At 44.0% G+C, this 13,538-nt stretch overlaps 1 pseudogene; it reads right to left on the bottom strand.

Annotated features, from left to right (window-relative positions):
• Window positions 1–6,844: 6,844 nt before the first annotated feature.
• LOC126026277 (ragulator complex protein LAMTOR1-like) lies at window positions 6,845–9,043 on the bottom strand (annotated as a pseudogene).
• Window positions 9,044–13,538: the final 4,495 nt, after the last annotated feature.

Genomic DNA, 13,538 nt, shown 5'->3' with positions numbered 1-13,538 from the left:
TTTGCATGGTTGTGGGTTTTTGTTTGTTTGGTTTTTGCTCTTCTTGTGGGACTACTCTTGATAGTGTTCAGGGATCACCAGGACCAGACTGCTGGTACTTTGAGGGTCCATGCACTGTCAGAAGTAGAATCTAGGGTTTCACATATACAAGGTAGCTCCTCAGCTACCCCTTTACCCCCGATTCTGCATTTTTGAAAGTCTTCTTTACCTTCCTTTTGTCCATTTAAAATTGATGATACTGCTGAATTGTTTTCCATAGTCTGAAAAGGTTTTAGACTTGTGAATAGCTCACAGATTTATGGATTCCTTGAAAGCTAGAAACTATGTCTATTTCTTGTCTTCCACATGTCAGGCCAACTGGACATGAGAACATCTGGATCTAATCCCTTCTCTGTCCTCAAGAAACTTACTCATACTTGGATTCTATTCTGTCGCCTGAAAGTTGGAAAATAATAGTTTCTTCTATTAAGCAAGAAATTTCTGGGGTGGGTCTAGCCTGGGAACTATTTCAAGCTCACCAGATGAAGCACCACACAAGCCATGCCCTCCACCCACCTGGATGCTCTAAGAAGTCCCATGGAGACACATCCATTCTCTCTGTGACAAGGAGAAACCTTTCTGCATCTTCAAACCCTTCTCTTGCTGTGCCCCCACAACTGAGGAGAATCCCATCCTCACAATAGCCCCACGCTTCTTTGGCCCATTTAACTAAAAATCACAGAAGTCCTTGCCATGCCTCCAAGAGGAAGAAGTTCCTCTTAAGTGGCTTCTACCCAATCAGACTTCCAACATTCTCTGGAGTCATGTGGATGCTCACCTCTACGCCATCCTTTGTCTGACCTCCCAGGACATTCCTCCTTTCCATCTATTCCCTCTCCCTTGCTGTCTTCTCTTGTCCTGCCTTCAGGGTGAAATTTGAAGTTAAATGTTGCCTTTGGAGGGAGCTCAGTGAGCTGGAGTACAATTCTTCATGCTTTAAGTTTGTCCCATATCCCATAGCACAGGGCTTTCTGAGGTCCACTGGGAAAGCACATGCCTTTAAAATGAGGATGATGATACAATTCCATCAATTTCTCACCACTCTCTCCTTCTCTCCCAGAAAAGGGAGAGAAGCTCTCTGCTCAACACTGGGCCCTCTCCTCAGCTTTCCCAGCTATCTCCCTGCTCTTTAGCATGGGGGGGGGGGTACTTCCTGCTGCTCAACTTTGATATTCTTCACCAGAGGCACATATTTGAAGGGGGAAAGAAAGGGCTAGTTTTCTTTCAACTGACAGAAAATTTGACTGGTGTAAAAATCAGGTGTTGAGCATCCCCAGAAATCAGTTCCTCCTGTGGTGGTTTCCCAATGTCTGGACCCTCATATGATCCTCAACTAGTAATCATTCATGCAGCCAAACTCCCAGACACTCTTACACAGTTCTCTGTGGTGGTTCACTATGAGGGACTGACACTGCTAGAAGCTCCCCCAGGAAACTGGAGGAGGTTGCCTGGGATTCCTTAGCATGGATGGAGAACGATTCCCAGTTCCTTGGACTACACTATGGGACACCTCTGACATGATGAGCCCAGCCTGTACATGTCTCTGGTTCAAATTCTCCTGTTTTATGTGTACAACATCTTGCACGTGGGTCCATCCAAATGACCTCCTCTTAAACTCTGAAAGTCTAAGGCTTCAACCTAGACTGTGAGGGGGACATCATAAATCTATGACATGAATCTCATGGTTGATTATGCAAAATAAATCATGTATTTGGAGAGAAAGGAGCTTGTCCCTAATTGTGTTGGCTATATTGGCTTCTCCTCGGTGAGGTAAGCATCTGAGATGACAGCATTCCAAAGGTGCGGGCTGTGAAGCCATAGTGCATGCCTGTGTTCATGTTGTGGAAGAACAACACCGTGCTCATCATCTTGGTAACCAAAGAAAAGTTGGCTTGGACACATATACTGCAAGCAGCACTAGAAACTATTGTTTTGGCTTGTTTAACATTCAAGTTTCTAAACTTCTATCTTTATAGACACTAAAATGTATTCTGGAAACGAGTAATATTATAGTATGAATTTTTATTTTATTTATTTATTTATTTATTTATTTATTTATTTATTTATTTATTTATTGCTTTTTGGACCATACCCGTTGATGCTCGGGGGTTACTCCTGGCTATGCACTCAGAAATCCCTCATGGCTTGCGGGAACCATATGGGACGCCAGGGGATCAAACCATGGTCCATCCTAGATTAGCACTTGCACGACAGAAGCCTTACCTATTAGGCCACTGCTCTGGCCCCCTATAGTAGAAAATTTAATACTACTAATTTACCAAAATTTTCTCAGAACTCATGAATTTGTAAGTAAATGAAGCTGGTAGGACAAAGTATGAGTGAGTATGGATACTATGTATCAAAGAACTGCTTTTGTAAAGAAGTTGCAAGGGATAGAAACTTTTCATGGAACCTTTAATCAGTAATTTTCATTTAAGTCATCTGCTTTTTCTTTTTTTTTGGGGGGGTCACACCCGGCAGTGCTCAGGGGTTACTTCAGCTCTATGCTCAGAAATTACTCCTGGCAGGCTCGGGGGACCATATGGGATGATGGGATTTGAACCACTGTCCTTCGGCATGCAAGGCAAACACCTTACCTCCATGCTATCTCTTCGGCCCGTCAACTGCTTTTTCTATCACAAAGAATTTTAAAAAATAATATAGCTTATATAAATCTCTACAAATCCATAGTGTTTTTTATAACACATGGTGAGCAAAAAGCTCGTTGCTTTTAGCATCATGAGATATATGGAAAAATCTGCTGCCTCAATTACCACAGAAATCTAGACATGGTTTCTAAATTGTTGCAAGAAATTAACAATAAGCAAATCTGTTCAGTTTATTCAACATACAAATTTAAAATTATAGTCTTAAGGTTTTATTTTCCTTTTTTTTTTTTTTTTGCTTTTTGGCACACTCTGTGATGCTCAGGGATTACTCCTAGCTATGCACTCAGAAATCGCTCCTGGCTCGGGGGATCATATTGGACTCCGGGGATGGAACCAAGGTCCGTCCTGAATCAGCTGCATGCCAGGCAAACGCCCTATCACTGCGCTATTGCTCCAGCCCTAATATAGTGGATTTAAAATAGATTGATGTTTCCTTCAAAATTAGACTTTTAGGGGTCTAGACCACATTTCATCTTACGTTTATTTTTATCTTACATTTTGAAAAAAATATCTACAAATGCCACAGCTTAGTCAAATTATATATGTGTGTGTATGTATATATATATATGTATATTACTACATGTATATTATGGGAAGAATGTATTCTACAAGCATTTTCTTTCTTCTTTTTTTTTTTTTTGTGGTTTTTGGGTCACACCCGGCAGTGCTCAGGGGTTATTCCTGGCTCAGCAATTGCTCCTGGCAGGCACGGGGGACCATATGGGACGCCGGGATTCGAACCGATGACCTCCTGCATGAAAGGCAAACGCCTTACCTCCATACTATCTCTCTGGTCCCTCCACATGCATTTTCTTTGGAGTGAGTCTTTCAGATCCGTGCTAAATAAGGCCCCTCTATACACTATGTTGAGAGATTTGAATGTTAATGAGCTAAGCAACCACATGATGGCAGCATATTAAAAGAATAAAGAATTGTTTGACACCAAGCTTTTAATTTTTAAAAACGTATGTGAGAAAAGAGGAAATCATCAAATCTACATACTGAACCGCTGAATCCAGTTCTCACTGAGCTAAGGGTGATTGTCAATGTCCTAGGAGCAGGACAATGGAGCTGTCTGGGTTGAGAGGTTAAAGCTAGAACCAATCGGGGGAAATGAGTTTTGGTAATAAATAAAGGTCTAGGTGTATTGTACAAAGAATGGTTACTTACGCACAATGCCTAATTGAACTGTCCAAGTGGTTTACACCAGATGTTTTATCCCCCCCACACACACACACACCACATACCCCTCTTAGTTTTACACATGTAGGTATTAGGTGTTTTTGTGTTGTTTTTGCATCATTCATCAGAAACACTGCCTTGATGAATTTGAAAACACCCTTGCTTCGTAGTCTGTCACTAAGGATTTTACTTTTATTAGCAAATAAAGATTCATCAAAAACTTCCAAGTGCACAACAAGCCTGGGCAGAAAAAGGAGAAGCTTTCTGTTGGAAAACTCTGATGTGATTAATTCGGCTGCCTGCCCAAATATCATTAGCCTCCATACGTTTCTATAAGCGAGGAGCCCTAGTAGCTGTTAACTGCAAAGGCAGCAAATTCCTCTTGGGATTTCCGCCCAAGTTCTAGGGCTGCTCCTATTGGCGGAGTATGGCTCACTGACAGAGTTATAAACCAATCAGAGTGTAACAGAGAATGGCCTGCTCTCATTGGCCAGGTTGTTCCCAGCCCTCCATTCATTAAGGACCAGCAATGACCTCGGCCTGCACCTAGCATTAAGAATGGAAGCCTTGGGCCCGGAGAGATAGCACAGCCGTGTTTGCCTTGCAAGCAGCCGATCCAGGACCAAAGGTGATTGGTTCGAATCCCGGTGTCCCATATGGTTCCCCGTGCCTGCCAGGAGCTATTTCTGAGCAGACAGCCAGGAGTAATCCCTGAGCACCGCGGGTGTGGCCCAAAAACCAAAAAAAAAAAAAAAAAAAAAAAAAAAAAAGAATGGAAGCCTTGGGGCCGGCAGGGGTCTCAAACTCCGTTCAACATTTTGTGGCCCTGCCCTAGAGGAATCTTTTTTTGTTTTGTTTTGTTTTAGTTGTTTGGGTCACACCCCCCAATGTTCAAGGCTTACTACTGACTTTGCCTCCTACAGCCCCCAGGTAAATTGAGTCTGCCTTGCAAGCGCTAGCCAAGGAAGGACTGCGGGTTTGATCCCCCGTTGTCCCATATGGTCCCCTCAAGCCAGGGGCAGTTTCTGAGTGCTTAGCCAGGAGTAACCCCTGAGCATCAAACGGGTGTGGCCTGAAACCCCCCCCCCAAAAAAAAAGAATGGAAGCCCCTATTAATTCCATTTTATAGGGTATATTTTCAAACTGCATTACATTGACTTCATGCATTGTAGCTTATTTTATTTTGCTTCTTTTTGATTTTCCTTAATGCTCACAGCTCATTTTCATTTGATTCAATATTTTATCCAATAGTTTTGTCCCAAACTCTTCTTTTTTATTATGCTATACTTAAGACTCAAGCTAGCCACTTTCAAATTTTAGTATTTCTTTGGTTTCCAAAAATAAAAAATAAAAGACAAAAACATGGGATCAGGGATTTCCTTTTTACTGTTTTACTTATCTTCAGTGGTAACTTGACTTGTTAGAACATAGGGCCAAGGGAGTAGGGGTGGGTGTTTCTGAGAGAAAGATGGATGGCAGAGCTATTTTAGGAAAAAAAAAATATAGCATACACAAAATGCATTGTCTTCTTGTGTTGTTCCTGATGTTTCTTTGAGATTTCATTTCTCTTATTCTTATCTTTTAAGAACAGCTGCTACATCAGGCATACATTAAAAGAAGAATCCAAACCTGCAAGTGAGGACCAGGCATATGTGCAGGATGAAGGGTGCAGGCTGGGAAGGAAAAGGGCTCAGCAGAAGCTGGTGACAATTCAGATGCCACAGATTTCTTTATTGCTAGTAAGTACCAAGGCCAAAAGGAGATTTTGCAGAGTAGGAACACCTATGCCTCGGGAAGGATCCTGCCCTGCCATACCCCACTCCAGGGACTCTAGTGATTTTTTTTTGGGGGGGGCACACCCATTTGATGCTAGGGCATTACTCCTGGCTTGGGGGAACCATATGGGATGCCAGGGGATCAAGCCGCGGTCCGTCCTAGGCTAGGAAGGCAGATAACTTGTCTCTAGCATCACTGCTTCAGCCCCAACACTAGTGATTTTTGGAAGTGGGAAGTAAGTGATGAACCCTGGTGCAAGACACTATACATCATACTTCATAAAGCTGGAATCACCATATATTTCCCAAAGTACCCTGATTTCAGAGCTTATAGAGAAATAATTTTCATCTTCTTGGGAAATGTATCAAAAATAAGATTTATTCAAGGTTTTATATATACAATACATATATAGTCATTTTTGTAAATGTGTGCGTTTTTTCTTTATTTTTTTTTATAAAATAAAACCCTTCGCCAGTGCAACATTCCCATCACCAATGTCCCAAGTGTCCCTCCTCCCACCCCAACCAGGCCTGTGCTCTAGACAGGCTTTCTACTTTCCTCATTCATTCACATTTTGTTATGATGGTTCTCAGTGTAATTATTTCTCTAACTTCACTCATCACTCTTTGTGGTCAGCTTCATGTCATGCAAACCAGTTATTTTTTAGGTATTTTTGTAGTTAGAAACAACTTTGGGCTCTTGGGTGATACCACCATTGACTCTTGTAAATATGGGAGCTCTCTGCAGGTCTTTTCTTTCTTGGTGATGAGTGAATATTACACAACTGATGTCCCCAGTGGAAATGAAGATTATTTTTTGAGTACATGTCTTTTATCGAGGGTGACAAAACAAAACCCCGAAACATGTAAAAACCCAGGGTGCTAGAAATACAAACTCAACGCGTCCCAATTCAAGCTTGTCTAGACCCGGGCCACAAACCCTACTGAGGTGCCATGAGCACCAAGTCAGGGAGAGGGCAACAGGAGGTCAAGATAAAGGAAGTGGGGAGGGCCTCAGAGGCCACCTAGAGTGATCACCCTCACAATAGTACCTCTACCTTCCCAGGAAATGTGAGGAGACCACAGGCCTTGTCCATCTGACCCACCCACCCCTGCGCAGGATTTCAAAGGCCAGTCCCAAATGCTTCAACCCTCCTTTGCTCAATCCAGCCTTGCTCTCCTCCTCCACATTCTTCTGTGATTAGTAGCAGGTTAGGGTACTGCACTGTATAAGCGCAATGAGGCTGGGGGCCAGGGGAGGTGGGTGGAGACTGGGTGAAGAGAGGAGGAGAAGGGCTGTCCAAGGATCCTCCTCGCTTCATGGGATCCCAAACTGTACCACCAGCTCCTCTTCTGCATCCACACGGATCTGAGAAAGTGCACTGTAGTCGTGAGCAGCTATCCCGGAGACCTGCTGCAAGTCAGAGAAGGGGGTGGGCTCGCTGGCCAGCACTCGACGGCAGCGGTGGCAGCTTCTTCCAGTGGGTCAGGCGCTGCTCAGCACAGCCAGGCGGGTGCTACCTTGCCGTGCTCGGTCCATGTATTCGTGCTGCTCCCTGCCCTGGGAGTCAGCAGCAGACACATCGATGACGTTGCTGGCTTTTTTGGCAAGGATGGAGGACAGCAGGGCCTGCTCATCTGTGCGGGCAGAAGGCAGGCTGCGCTAATTGAGCTCAGCTCCATTAAGGGCTTTGGTAGGAGGGTGCTAGGCAGAAGCAGCTTCCGTTCTTCTTGCTCCTGGTCCGAGTCCTCGAGTCCTTGTTCTCGCCGCTGAAGCAGCACCCGTGGCCGTGGCCGGGTCGGGCCGGTGCTCAGGCGCGCGGAGGAGGGACAGCGTTCCTCCGAAAATGAAGATCTTTAAAGGAGAACACGCCCCTCGGAAACCAAAGGAGACCGGAGAGAATCGGTATCAGCAGCTGCAAGAGAACAGAGTGGTGGGTCTGTCCTTAAGTGTCTCAGTGAAGGCCGTGTCCCCAGCATCCTCTCTTTCACGCTCAGTCCTTTGCAGGCTCACAGAGTAAGCTTCTTCCAGAGACCTCAGCAATCAAGAGTCTTTATGGGACACTTAGGGTCAGTGCCCTGTAACTGCCTCTGCTCCTGCCCTTTACTGGGAGAGAATTCCGGCCAGCAGCTTTCTCTCAACCAGGACAGAAGGCAGAAGACAACTACAAATAATTCGCGAGTGTTAAGCTCTTTTGTGAACACCTAAAAAATTAAGCTGTAGAAGTTAGTAAAACGCTCAGGGTGACGTTGCCAGTCAAGAGGATTTATTGAGGGGAGAGCAGGGTTCTTATGCCCTGCTCCAGTGGGAGGAGTAGTAGCATAGGATTGAAACATAAACCAATCAGATTTGTACAAGTACAACAATTTTAACCAATGGGAGCATAAACACATTTTGATGGCGGGAAGGATAAGGAGGAACCTGGCGGGATGAGGGGAGGGGAAGCAAAATTTTAAACAAATAGCTAATTGATATTTATGCAAATACAATTTTTTGTTTAGCCTAATTTCCATTTAGATCTTTCTTTTGTGCAAGCAATAAGGATCACAATTTAAACTTTATGTGCTTGAGAGCAGGCACAAAAACAGGTTCCATGGAAAGGTTAAGGAATCTGGTTAAGCCAGATTCTTTGTGCTGAGCTAAATTTATTTGCAGAGTTTTCTGTTGGTTCGGGGCTATGCAAACTTTGTGGCTATTTAGGCAGGCGGTGGAAAATTCATCCAGAGTTCTTTTGTGGGGTGCGCGGTCACCCACAGTGCCCCACTGACAACAGCCCCCATGTGAAATAAACAAGTCCTGGTGTGATCTGAAAGTCCTCCTTTTTCCTAGGGAGGATGAGTGAGAGCTGGCGGGCAGAGCCTGACCAGCTGAGGAGAGTGCCTTCCTCTTCCATCAAGATGAATAGCACCCAGCACCCAGGGCTTCCTAATGGGTTCATTTCATTAGTTTGCTTGCTCAGTTATTACCACTAGAGCCTAATGGAAATGGAAAATGTACACTGTTGTTTATGTAAATATTTTGGGGCTTATTATGTTACTGACCCTACCATAAACAAATGACGGAATTGTTGTGTATGTAAATATTTTTGGGATTATTATGTTACTGACCCTACCCTTATCCAGTGATTGTGCCCTACCCTAGGGTGTGACCTGGCATTCTGCCCCCACCCTAGAGTGGTACCTGATTCTGCTTCCACCATTGGGTGGTATCTGATCCTATCATTGGGTGGTACCTATTCTGGGGGAGAAAAACAAGGGTCTGTGGGAGGCGAGAGGCTTTTGGCTGGAACTTATGCTGTCTTTGGACTTCAGTCTTGTCCACCGAATAAAGCTAATATTTCCACAAGCCTGACCGTCTGCGAACTGTTTACCCGCCATTTCACCTCAGAACCGTCGCTGGACAGGGTGGCAGACATGCGCTCGAGCTGGAGGGGAAAGACCTCATCCTCCATCCCTCCATCAGTCAACCTCTTCAGGGGCTGACTTGCAACAGTGCATGATTTCCTTTCAAGGCTGAGTGACTCAGGAGCCTGGTTGTGAAAGGAAGACAGTTGTTCTTTATTCTTTCTGACATATCTGCTCTGGCTTATTCAACCCCAGTGCCTGAAAGCTCAGAGAGAAAATGAGACCGAGTAGCTCCTGTCTCCCTCCCCACTTCCAGATCTTGTCTGTGTACATCAGCGGCTAATGAGTCAGCAAAATGGAGTTATTCCGACTTCAGAATTGGATATCACTAAATCTTCTAAGATTTACAGCCTTTGCAAATATGCTCAGAAGATTGAGGCTAATTGGTGAGAGGTAAGCTCATCACAGGGACCCATGCCCTCCAGAAATTCTGGGAACAGACCCTTTAAAAAAGAAAGACAATCTTCCCAGTAAAGTACCGAAAAATGTTCTCAGCCCTGGTTCTGACTAGGCTGAACTACTCATTGACTGGCATTTATGACAGGGCTAACTGAAGGCCTGCACTGTGGCTTTTCTTCCTCCTGGGACTTCAAGATTAAGTCAAAACAAGAACTAACACAAGGACTAAGATGGCTTTGCTTGTTAAAGTCTCAGGTTTGATTCCCTACATCACACAGTCTCCTTAAAATCACCAGGAGCCACCACCTCCCCAGACATAGAGTTGGAAATAGTCTCTGAATATCACCCCCAAATGAAACTAAAGCTATGGAAACAGCATCATGACATACCATGATGGCAGGACAATTGAGTTGAGGACCTGCCTGCTGACATTGGATGGTGCACTTAGCCTCAAAGGGTAGAAAGCATGCCAGTGAGCCCTCAGAACCTGTGCAAGGGAGGAAATAACTTGTACAAAGATGGAACAAGTAATGGATGACAGCTTGTCTTATTATTCTTTGATGCTGAGTTGTGCACATCATTAAGGGCACATCAACTCTATTCTCCATTCAACTCAAGCCCTGCTCTCAGCCATGCAATTCTTCATGTCCTTGCCCTAATAAATCACTGAGCAACAAACAGAAGAACCAGAGAAAGACGTCCTCCTGAGTCAAGGACAAAGGTTGCAGGGATCCCTGTGTGCATCCTCAGCCTCTTCCATATCACCCCTCACCTGAGTGGTGAGCCCAGCAGTCACCAAAAGCATTTTGCTTTCTTTCTAGAGGGGGCACAGTTAAGGCCCAGGGTAAGAGCCTGGCAGCTTTCAGCATCACTCTTCTTTTCAGGATGGTGGTTAGCAGAGAGAAATTGTTACTTGTTGTAGAGTATTTTTGTATTTATTTTATGTATTCTATTTGTTCTTTGTCTGTCGTCCCACCTGAACTTTCCAGGTGGGGGCGATTGATTAGGAAATAAAGGAGCTTGGAGGGGAGGCCAAAGGAAACGGTTGGGCAGAGGCAGTTGGACAGAGGGGATTGTGGGAAGATGGAGAGAGAGGAGAGAGAGACATAGAGACAGATATAAGGAGAGAGAGGAGAGGAGAGAGATAGAAGCGGGGAGGATTAGGCTCTTTTGGCCAAACCTTTTGCCCCCCAAAACCTCTTTGTTTGGAAGGAGCTTGGAGGGGAGGCCAAAGGAAACGGTTGGGCAGAGGCAGTTGGACAGAGGGAATTGTGGGAAGATGGAGAGAGAGGACAGAGAGGAGAGAGAGACATAGAGACAGAGATAGGGGGAGAGAGGAGAGGAGAGAGATAGAAGCGGGGAGGATTAGGCTCTTTTGGCCAAACCTTTTGTCCCCCAAAACCTCTTTGTTTGGATCATTTATTGCAGATGATTATTGCCAAGGTCTCCGCGAGAATGGGAGGTAGTCTCTCAATTTGGGAGATATTTGGGGACCCTGAATATATCAGCAGTGGACTCAATTTCATGCCACACTTGTTTGTGCCCAGACTGAACTGATTGTCAGAAAAAGTGTCTAAGCAGCTACAGCTGTAGAGGACAAGCTACTGCTGAAGAGTCTACACTAGCCAGTGGAGGGAGCCAGGCCAGGAGCATGTTTCTTCATGAAGCTTAACATGGATGGTCTGACCATGTCTACTTGGAAGGGAATAAGCCTGATGGAAGATGGACCACGAGTCTGAATTCTTTAGGCCTGCAGTGTGGCCTCACCAGGCCTGTAAGGAAGCAGCCATTTTGCCCTGTCCCATCCCACAAGAGGCTAGAATAACCAGGATACCATCAACATTTCAGAGTGCTGAATGAAGCCTCGAGCACCCAGGCAATGGTTGATTGGTCCTTGGTGTCCACAGGATGCCATCAGTCATGTCTGTCTCACTTGGGTATTTATAGCATGGCTGCTCTCAGCTCTGCACACCTCACAGATCTAGAACTGGCACATCTCTAGAGAATACTAGATGGGAAAATAACTATTACTTAGATCTCAGCAACTGTGTAAAGGGGCTAACGGATCTGGTCATAAGACCCTGGATTCCTACAGGTATTTTTTCTTGTTTGGGAATTTCTTATTTATTTTAGAGAAAGCATCATCACACTAATATTTGGCAAAAACTGATGAATGGGTTTGGTGCAAAGAAGTGATTCTTACAGTATCACTTTTTCAAGGAGCATGGTTACTTCAAGTAACATGGTTTACCATAGTATTAATGTTTATGTTTTTGATATGAAATGTTAATGCACCTCCACCATAGCATATCTACTTCTATTAAAAATATGAACATTATTTTGCTTTAGTTCCAATATTGCTGTTTTATGTGTGCCACACTGCTAGTCAGTCTTCAACTATCCTTCCACCATCACACCAAGGTCACCCATTCTACCCTACAGGATCCCCTGGTCAGATTTTGGGTGGGGGCAGTGCTCAGGGGTTACTCCTGGCTCTATGCTCAGAAATTGCCCCTGGCTCAGGGGTGTTAAAGAGATTCAGCAGGAGAAGCCTCAGGAGAAAGATGCAGGATGGAGAGAGCAGAGACAGGATAGATGCAGGGTAGCTGAAGGAGGCTGCTTAAAAGGTTAGCTTAGAAGCCACACATGGTGGCTAGAGCCTATTAATAATAATATTTCATGTCTCCTGACTTCTACTGACTGCTTGTAGGTCATTTCTTCACCATTATCCAGAACCCTCAGACCTGCCAGGCCAAAGAAGCTGCAGGCGCCTGGGCAGGCTGAGAAAGGCCTCACCATCCATCCACCATCACCCACCACCATCAAGGACTCTTATTAATATATTTAATTAAACAGTTTCCTTTCTCTTTCTTCCTACCTTCATTCACTCCCTCTGGTAATTGTCATACTTCTCATGAATTCTGCACTTTATTTTTGTTCACAATTTTTACAAGTTATTTTTTTGGCTGATTCGTTCCTTTGTTTGGCTAATGTTCCCCAGATGACAACCATATGGTAATCGTCATTCACTACTTTATTTTGCTAGCATCACCTCAAGTTCTATCCATATTGTCATCAAAGATTTTTCCATAGCCAAATTGTTTTCCATAAAGTATAATTATATATTTCAACACTTTTTCTTCATCCAGTCATCTGTTGATGGGAAATTGGATTGATTCCATGTTTTTTTTTTTTTTTGAGCTTTGCTCAGGGGTTACTCCTGGCAGGTTCAGGGGACCATAGGGGATGCTAGGATTTGAACCACCCTCCTGCATGCAAGGCAAATGCCTTACCTCCATGATATCTCTCCGGCCCCAATTCCATGTTTTTAATATTTTGGGTAATGTTTCTGTGAACACAGAGATGAAAATGTCCTTTTGAATGTTGCCAGACTCTGGACAAATGCAGAAGAGTGACATTGTTGGATCATATGGAATTGCTACTGTTATATTTTAAGGAGTCTTCATATTATTTTCCAAGAGATTGCACCCAGTCACATTGCCACCAACAATCTATTGACAAGAGTCTTTTTTCCAGTCTTGCCAACACTTTTATCTTATCTTCTTTTGGCCATTCCCACAGGCATGGGTCACCTGGGTGCCTCTTCTGAGAAATGTCTGCTCATATCTTGTTCCTTAAGTGAGTTGTTGGCATAGTTGTTGAATGTTGTGATTACTTCTTTGGATAGTCAGATGTATGTTGGCAGGCACTCTTCTCTTTTTTCAATATGGAACACATCAACCTTTGTGTCTGTTTTTGAATCACACCTGTCAGTGTTTAGGGGCTGCTTCCAGGGGAGCAGGTGGGTGTGAGTCTCTCTGCATGTGAATTTGTATTCCATACATTTTGAGTGTTGTGGATAAAATAGTCAGAAACTTCTTTTGTTATTGGCATATTTTGTGAAGCAATTGATTTTTTCTCCAATGTAGAAAAATACTATATTTACAAATTATACAATAGAATCATTGGTGAGTATTTCTGTCATATCTACAACCACTTCATTTTCCCCCAGAGGACACAATCTTAATTTCAACATGACTTGTTTAAGATATAACTCTGGGGGAAAATA

Source organism: Suncus etruscus, chromosome 13, assembly GCF_024139225.1.
Source record: "Suncus etruscus isolate mSunEtr1 chromosome 13, mSunEtr1.pri.cur, whole genome shotgun sequence".
In the NCBI taxonomy this organism is placed as follows: Eukaryota; Metazoa; Chordata; class Mammalia; order Eulipotyphla; family Soricidae; genus Suncus; species Suncus etruscus.
The sequence above is the reverse complement of the archived record's forward strand: the minus strand, read 5'-3'. Positions and strand labels throughout refer to the sequence as shown.